The following is a 10,000-nucleotide window of genomic DNA, read 5'->3' on the forward strand; positions in this document are numbered from 1 at the left end:
GAAATTCACAGAACACCATTCAGGTTTCCCAGAGATCAGTTATGTCGATAAGTGTGTGTCCAGATTAGATTTCCCCACCGATGTCTAAAGGATATTATTCGTGTAACCGGGCTGTGCATCTTTGAGTTAGCCGTTATTCTTTTGCTATCTTTATTTTGGCAAACAAACATCATCTCCTCCCATTCATCTCCACAAACGCCGCCATCTTGTTACCAAAACAGCATCTCAACAACTCCCGCCCCGATATCCCTCAGAACGGGTAAACACGAATGACGGTTGGGCAACAACAACCAAAAGACGGTTACTAAACGTATGAAAATACGGACCAGAACTCTGCTGGAATTTTCCCCCGCGCGCCGGGAAGGGAGGGGCGAGTCTCCGTGGCTATAAAAAGGAAGCGCAGGTTGACGCAGGAGAGAGTTGAGTTGGGGAGAGTTGAGTTGGGGAGAGGAGACGCCGACCAGCAGTTTTGTCTGGAGTCTTGAGTCTGGAATCGGAGAAAGCAGTGAGGAGTGAGAGGATCTTTCTCCTTGCACTCACTCTCTCTCCTTGATCGATGGAGGCGCCGGTGGAGTCGAGAGTGGAGTCAGGAGCTGGTGGAGTCCCGCGGAGTGTGGGCAGAGCCACCAAGGGTCGCCGAACCAGGGCCCAGTGAGTCACCACGAGGGTGGCAGGTAACCAGCACGGCCTTTCGGAGCTCTTGCGGTCTCCATAGCTCCGCAAACATTAAAGGCCTACGGGTCCAGTTCTGCCCTTTCCTTTCATGGGGTTTTCTTTGTATGAAAGTTGTGGCGCCTTGTCCTTCAATAGAGAATTGTGATAAGTGTACGTAATAAATAGATACGGCTGTCGGTCTATGTTTACTCGTGTTTTGTCCCCATTCCCCCATTCAATGCATATGTGTCGTGTGTCAAATAAATGTCATCTATCTATAATTCCAGCAATCTGTGTGTGTGTGTGTGTGTGTGTGTGTGTGTGTGTGTGTGTGTGTGTGTGTGTGTGTGTGTGTGTGTGTGTGTGTTTGACCGCTGTTTCTCGCCAACCTCTGGTCCGATCTAATTGAAACTTGCCAGGTATATTGCTGGGGACCTGAGGATGTGCCTTTTCAAGGTTTGATATTAATCGGACAAGTGCTTCCCAAGTTATGGCCATTTATTTGCCAAACCAATGGGAAGACACGTTGTTGCGTGGGCGTGGCCGATGGGGAAGGGAAGCACAGCCACGTTCCCCATTACGGGTTACAACGTATGGGCTTCCGGAGAGTGATGACTTCGTGTATTCTAATAATTTCTCGATTTCTTATGCGCATTTATAGATAAACACAATGGCCGAAGTTATGATCGTTTTCATATTAGACGGTGTATAAATTTCGGGAACATCAGAGTGCTGGTATGCTCCGAACCAGGAAGTAAATTTTTTCTCTCTCGTCTCTTCTCTTTTTGTTTTTACTTGCCACGAGATTGCGAAAAGGTAAAATACGTTGGCGCTAATTGAATAATTGGGTATTAAAAATAAATTGCGAATAATATCGAACTTCCGGGTTACGCACGTACGGGCACGTGAGAGCGAAGAAACGGCCTGTGTGGTTTATTTACTTATTATTATTATTATTATTATTATTTTTTTTTTTTTTACGGGAACGTACTAGTTGTTTAAATGTTCACCTGTTCGTTGCGTCCTTTCCGGTCATTGACTGCCATTATTACGTACGGAATATTAGCTGGCTTTTTAATCGCCGAAAAGATAATCGGGTTCAACGGGGCCTCGCGATAATACACCACTCGGCAAATCGCAAACGGAGCGAGCTGCTTAAGCGGCTCGTTTCCAAGTAGGTCCCGTTGAGGTGTAAATCCCCGGCATTTCTGTCTACGTGCATACTTAAGGCCCAGTCACACCTTGACGTTTTAGCCAACGTATGCCGATTTTTGAAAAAAATTTCTAAAACGCTGGCACACGTTGAATACGTTATGGGTAAGTTTTGATAACATTGAGAGCACGCTGAAAAACACTGCCATACGTCGTTGTACGCTGGCTTTAAACGTTGTACTTTTCGGTTGTTCTCAAATTTTTGCATGCTTGAAAATTCACGACGTATGCCGGCGTATAACTCACACGTTCCGCTACACTGGCCACAAGTTGTATGCACGGTCTGCGATCGTTGACAGACGTCAACACATGCTACTTGTAAGTTAATCATAAGTTGAGACACGCCGAGGTAATGTTTAGCATACCCGAAACTTATTTCTAACCTATGATTAACGTGTTGTTGGCACGTTACGCGATCGTTGCCACACGTCGACAGACGTTACTTTTAAGTTACTCATAGGCTGAAAGACGTCGGTATAATGGATCGTCCTTGCGTCAGCGTTCACGGCCACGGCCAGGACACTTATTTGCAGCATTCTTCAAACTTTTCTTCGGCATGACGAGGATGTTCACACTTCGATGTCTAGCTTGGCTATGATTCAAATTGTCCATCGGCAGCGTCTATTTAAAATAGTCGAGTTTGAGCGTTTTAACACGTTCAGAAGAAACGCTTCAAATTTCCAAACCCCAGCGTCAAAAAACAAAGGCGAGTGACAGCAATTTAAATCGTTCATTGTAAACAATGAAAATAGTTGAGTGGTACCGTTTAAAAGTCGTTGAGTGTAAAAAAAATCCAATTGTTGAGTGCAAGCGTCTACTCTCAATAGTGGGGTTTGAGCGATTTAGCACGTTCAATGGAAACGATTAAAATTTCCGAGCGTCAGTGTCAAAAAACAAAGGCGAGTGACAGCAATTTAAATCGTTAATTGTAAACAATGAAAATAGCTGAGTGGTACCGTTTAAAAGTCGTTGAGTGTAAAAAAAATCCAATTGTTGAGCGCAAGCGTCTACTTTCAATAGTGGAGATGCAGCCATTTAAATCGTTGAGTGGCAGCCTATGAATAACAAACCCTACGTCACCGGCAAAGATAAACTGCCGCACAATATGGATAAGTTAGGCTATCGTTGGGCATAGTTTGTGAACGCCGGCTACACGATAATTATTCGTTGGTATACCGTATCTATAAGTTATCGAAGCGCTCTATGCACATTATTAGTTCATTGTGCATTTGTCCAACCCGTTATGAATAGACCTAAATCGTAAAAACAAGCCATAGCTCATTGTTGAAAAAGCCCCATAAAATATTAGCCGCGAAGAACTTCGAACAATGGTGCAAAGATGTCTCCTACCCGTGGACACGCGGACGCAAGGAAGATCCATCATAACCCACACCCTCCCCCTCACACTCACCTACGACTGCCAACATGAACAAACTACTACTAATACTAATACTGATACTGTTACTGCTGACATGGACATCGACTCAAAAAGGACTCAAAAACACTGTTGGGTTCCCCTTTTATGAACACCATTTTTATATACCAATTCCCAAAATCGCTGGGAACATGTCTTTATATGGCAGTTGTAAGTTAGAAACACGTTCATTTATTTTTTTTGTCGACCGGAAGACGTCATTGGAATACGTCTACATACGTCAATGTGTGTTGGGACTACGTAAAGAATTGGTTCAAAGCACGTCAAACATAAGTTAGAAATAAGTTTCGCGTAAAAAAGACATTACCGCGACGTGTTTCGACTTATGAGTAGCTTATAAGTAGCCTTTGTGGACGTGTGTAAGCGTCCGCCTATCGTGTGTACAACTTATCCCCATCACATGCGGAACGTGTGTCATACGCCGAGTACGTCCAAAAATTTTGAACACGTTTAAAATTTCTTGACGTACTCTACTTACTACGACCTATGATAGCGTACTTTAGCGTTCTACTCACGTATACCAAACTTACTCATACTGTATTTGACGTGCCCCAACGTTTTAGACACATTTTTCTTAGGTCGGCATACGCTGGCAAGATCGCCAAGGTGTGACCGCGATGTTGACACTTCCATTTCTACGGCAGTTATGATTCGAATCGTTGTCCGTCAGCCTTTTAATAGGCTACGTCACGACATCGTCGGCGATGCGTGCAACGCGCTATGCCTAAGTTAGACTATCGTTAGGCATAGGTTATGTAGGCCGACAACAGGTTCAGCATTCGTTGGTATAAGTTATCTATAACACAACGAAACGTTCTGTGTCCGTTACCAATGCGTTATACATAAGACCAAGTCGCTATGAATACGTCCGAATCTTTAAAAAAAACATCAAAAGTTCAACGTAAGCCAGCGTTTTACATACATTTTAATACGTTGCCATCGCTGGCTAAAACGTCAAGGTGTGACTGGGCCTTTAGGTGAATCGACAATTCGGCGATCGGACCCTGTCGCGCGTGGACAGAATAATTGGCTGATTTACGGTGCGATTAAAAACACACCCATAGCTGGATTTCGGCGTTGATCTGAAAGCTGCGACTAGGATTGCCACGTCCGGTGGGCACGCGGCTGCGATTAGCTAAAAGCGGTCGCTCGCACGCCAGAGTGGTGGAAACCATAACAATATATATATATATATATATATATATATATATATATATATATATATATATATATATATATATATATATATACTAAACCTTCACAAAACATCTTCTGTGATATGGCTGAACAGAATGAAGCAAAACTTTACACATATGACCACCTACACATGAAGAACAAATGTTCCCAACTATGATGTTATGGGTCACATGGTTTGATAGCCATATTGGATCTACCTTAAAACCTTTTAAAATAGTCTTCTTCACAACGGCTGGACAGATTGAGGAGAAACTTCACACACATGTTCACCTAGTTTTGGGGATACCAATGTGATCAGGAATAATTGATAGGTCATACGGTCTGACAGCCATATTGGATTGAGGGGAAATCTTATAAAAAAAACTTATTTCTCTTTAACAGCTTCATCGATCGATGTGCGTCTTCACAATTATGATCTCGTAGTGCTAGGGAATATAGGTTATAAATTTCAACCTGATCGGATGCATGATCTGGCTGGCAGAATTATTTAATTTTCTGAATCTGGGTTCTTTTTTTTGTTGTTTTTTGAATGAGGCTCACTTGGCTGTACCTGGATGGGTTTTGAGGGTAGAGAAGCAGCAGCTGAAATGTGAATCCTGTCCAGGTTCCTCCTAATGACTTCATCTTTACTTTTTGCTTGCTTGGGTTCCTTCTGATGACTCCATGGCAGGACTGTACCTATTTGGCCTTCCATTTGATTTTATTTGAATTTAATTTGATCCCATTCTGAATTACATCGAATAATAAAAAACGTCATGGGTCAGGGTCAAGTGTCCGACTAAAGCAGGGTTCCATTAAAGCGGGACATATTGGTACCCGGTCATCACTGCCAGCAGTTATAAAGTGGCAGTTCTCATTATGTCTCTACTTAATCATGTAACTCAGTAGTACACAAACACCACACAAAACTACACAAACATCACACAAAACAAGTCCTGTTGAGGGTCTGCAATCTCTGCTGTTCTTGTATTTTTTAAAATGTAGTACAAGGTCTGAGGCTCATAATATGGCTGAAACACACACACTAAAGAGACAAACACTCAACACAGCCCATGAGCTTGGGGGAAGTGTCATCACTTCCCAGGATGCCCTGGGTACCACTGATATCGTAACAATGGCACCACCTTTCTCACCACACTCAGCGGGGCATTTCCGAAAGAGGAATTTCCACCTCCCCATGGATGCCAACCTATGGGGATTGTCTGTGCTCTATCCTTTTAAATGCTGAACATCGAGCAAGGAAGCAGCACATACCCTTTATAAAGTCTTTGGTATAACTCAGCTGGAGTTTGAAGCACCAACCTTCCAAACTCTAAGCAGACACTAACCATTACACCACCATGTCTGGTGTTTTACCTGTTTTGGATGGCATGACCTTGACCTTTGACTAATTTTAGACACATCTACTACACATGCATACAAATAAGCTGTGTTAGTTTCAATCCGATATCTTGATAAATTCCTGAGGTTTGGCAATAATAAAATCACACAACTATCCAATTTGATTATGATGGGGATTAAATTGTTCTCATCGACACCGTTTTCTCAATGCCACGTGTGGATTTTTCTATGCCACAGGGGATTTATTCTTTGTCACGTGGGTCTTTTGTCTCTGCCATGTGGGACTTTTTTCTCTGCAATGTTTGACTTTTTTATGCCACGTGGGATTTTTTTTCTATGTCACATGGAGCTTTTTCTACGTATGTCACGTGGGACTTTTTTCTCTGCCACATGGGGCTTATTCTATGCCATGTGGGATTTTTTTTCTGTGGCACCTGGGGCTTTTTCTATGCCACGTGGGATGTTTTTTTCTATGCTACGTGGGCCTTTTTCTTTGCTAAGTGGGGCTTTTTCTATGCCACGTAGGATTTTTTCTATCCCACGTGGGGCTTTTTTCACTGCCACATGAGACTTTTTCCGATGCTACATGGGGATTTAACTATGCCATGTGGGGCTTTTTCCTATGCCCCGTGGAACTTTTTTCAATGCCACGTGGGGATTTTTTTTATGCACGTGGGGCTTTTTCCTCAGTCACATGGGGTTTTTTCTATGCCACATGGGGTTTTTTTTCTATGCCAAGTGGGGCTTTTTCTATGCCAGGTGGGTTTTTTTCTATTCCACGTGGGGCTTTTTCTGTGCCACGTGTGACTTTTTCTATGCCCCGTGGGATTTTTTTCTCTGCCTTATGGGGCTTTTTCTATGCCATGTGGAGCTTTTTTCTATGCCACGTGGGATTTTTTCTATGCCACGTGAGACTTTTTCCTATGCCACATGGAGCTCTTCCTATGACATGTGGGGCTTTCTCCTATGCCACGTGAGACTTTTTCCTATGCCACATGGGGCTCTTCCTATGACATGTGGGGCTTTCTCCTATGCCACATGGGATTTTTTCTATGCCACGTGAGACTTTTTCCTATGACATGTGGGGCTTTCTCCTATGCCACGTGGGGCTTGCTCTATGTCACGTGGGGCTTTCTCTATGCCACGTGGGGCTTTCTCCTATGCCACGTGGGGCTTTCTCTATGTCACGTTGGGCTTTCTCTATGCCACGTGGGGATTTTTTTCTCTGCCACGTGAGACTTTTTTCTATGCCACATGGGGCTTTTCCTATGGCACGTTAGGCTTTTTCCTAAGCCACGTGGGCCTTTTAATGTCACTTGGGTCTTTTTTCTATGGCACGTGGGGCTTTTTCTATGGCACGTGGGGCTTTTTCTATGCCACGTGGGACATTTTTCTATGACATGTGGGACTTTTCCCGAGGGCACCAACAAAGATGAATAATGAACTTTAGTACATCACCGGTGATGGAGGTTGTCGTGAAGTTTCATCAGAATTGTGTGTATTTTCTGAGAATAAAGCAAATACATATTTTAGGGGGTAACTCCCACATAGACCCCCCTGGACTCCGAACTTTTTTTTAATGGTGTAAGCAAACTTTACTACTTCATGGATGATGAAGTTTGTGGTTGAGTTTCATCAGAATTGCATGTGTAGTTTCTGAGAAGAAAAGAATACCTATTTTGGGGCAACCCCGTAGACCACCTTCGGGCTCGATTTTTTTAATGCCCTGAGAAAACTTTGGTACATACACGGTGTTGAACATTGTGGTGAAGTTTCATTGAAATCGTACGTGTAGTTTCAGAGAAGAAGTTGAAAATATTTGTGGACAGACGGACGGACTGACGGATGGATGACGCGCCATCCCATAAGCTCCCCGGAACTACGTTTCAGGTAAGCTAAAAACGAAATAGAAGTTTAATTAATTAATTATATTTTGTGTTCTCTTCACTTGATACTGAGGTGGTTGACCAATGGGGGGGGGGGGCTTTTGATTATGACAAGTGAATCTCAAGTGTTATTGTAGAAGGCCCTCAGACAGAAGGTATAACAGGTCGATAGGGTTTTCAGGGGACTAAGGGTTCTAATGGGGTCCATTGGGTGTACGGGGTCTTCGGGTCATAAATGGTCTTAGCCATCTTTAGGGTCTGAAGGGTATTTGGGGTCTAAAGGGTCTTCAGGATCTTAAACGATGTTAAGATTCCAAAGGGTCTCAAGGGTTTTAGGGATCTTAAAGGGTCTTAGGGGTGTCAAAGGGTGTCATGGTTCTAAAAGGTCTTTGAGGTCTTAAGAGTTTGAGGGGTCCTCATGGTCTTTGAAGTCTTAAGGTTGAAAAGGGTCTAAACTAAAGGGTCTTCGGGGCCTTAGGGTTCTTAAGAGTGTAATGTAGTTAATACACATACATTCTGTGCGGACAAACAGCAAAACAGACAATCAAACAAACCCAAATGCAATACCCTCTCCTCTGGTGAGAATAATGACCAATCTTAATAACAAATACAAATGAATCAATAATAAAACCTTCAGGGTCTAAAGGGTCATAAAGGCCTAAAAGATCTTGGGTGGAGGTAGTTATGGGCAGGTCCCCTCACAGATCAATCCAGATTATATCTGTGGCTTGCTACAGGTATCATGTAAACCTGTACTAACTTGTTTCATGGTCGGGCTGTCTATGACTAACCCCCCCCCCCCAGCCCCACCAGGTTTTCTGGTGAGGAGAGTGTGTGGACATGGACACCCAGCAGAACAAAAACAAAACTTGTCAAAGGGCAGAGGAGCTCATTGTGAGCCAATGACCATCCACTTCTCGTGCCCAACTGTGTCTGCAGACGTCCTCCTGTATTTGGGTTATTTTTTTAGGAGGTTTGTGGCAGCATTTGCACTCTAGCCACCGTAAAACCCGTCACTCCAGAAAACACACTAAAAATGCCAAGAAAACTGAAAACCCACCCAGTGGGATACCGCCTGTGCAGCTGCACTTCACAGGGCAGCTCAACAGATGACGGGATTGGGGCAAAGCTGATGGGACCCCTACTATTTGATGATATGAGGAAAAACACGGGGTAACCGTCCTGGGTTGGATTGCGGTAGTATGTGTTAGGGTGGTGCTGAGGGGTCATCCCAAAGACGGTGGTCTCCCTGGGTTAGCCTGAGGCAGTCCCTTTGGGTGGGTGCCTGGAATGTCCTTTCCCAAAAAGAGAATGATCACCTGTGTCTGTTATCATCTGAGTTCAAGCATTTGAACATTGGTATTGCAGCACTCTCTGAGGTTCGGAGACTGGATAGTGGTGAGATTATGGTAGGTGGTTATACCTACTACTAGTGTGGTCACTGATGATTACCATGCCCAAGGAGTTTCTGTAACTGTGTCCAAAAAGTTGACTACAATGATAATTGAGGTAACACCAGTCAATGAGCATATTATGAGACGAAGGATTCGTCACTCGTTGGGTGTTGTTTCCCTGGTCTCTGTATATGCCCCAACTTAGGTGAGTGATCTCACCCTGAATGACGCATTTTAGGTCACGCTCGAGTCTGTGGTTGATCAGTGCCCCAGGCAAGATTGTCTCCGAGTTTTGAGGGATTTCAATGCATCGACTGGAACTGATAGGCATGGTTATGAGATGTGTGTTGGTCCCCATGGGTCTGGAACTGTGAACCAGAATAGCACTAAGTTCCTTGACTTTGTAAGAAGTCATGGACTTAGGGTGGCTGGTTCATGGTTTCAGCACCCACAGGCTCATCGCTGGACTTGGGATTGCAACATTAGTGGTGTTGCAAAGGAGATTTACCAGGTGCTCGTTTATGATCGTTGTGGGATGATCCAGAACTGCAGGGTCCACCGGAGTACGCAGTTCCTCAATACTGACTATAGGCTTGTTGTAGTAACTCTGAAGTTGGAATGTATATCTGGCAGAATGGTACCATCCCAGCCTAGGATGGATGTTGGCAAGCTCAAGGATGAGAGGGTCGTGAGGAGTTTGCGAACAAGCTGAGTGGGAATTTGGGGGTATGAATGCTTTGGAGAATCCTGAAGAGTTGAGGAGTGCCTTCAACACCACCATCCTTGATATTGCCGGTGGATGTCTTGGAACTCACCATCGAGCAAGGAAGAATTTTGTTTCTCAAGGGGCACTCGATACCATTGACCAGAGTCGCAGGGCC

This window comes from Eptatretus burgeri, chromosome 2 (genome assembly GCF_056783735.1).
Source record: "Eptatretus burgeri isolate ZD-2024b chromosome 2, Ebu_testis_v1, whole genome shotgun sequence".
NCBI lineage: Eukaryota > Metazoa > Chordata > Myxini > Myxiniformes > Myxinidae > Eptatretus > Eptatretus burgeri.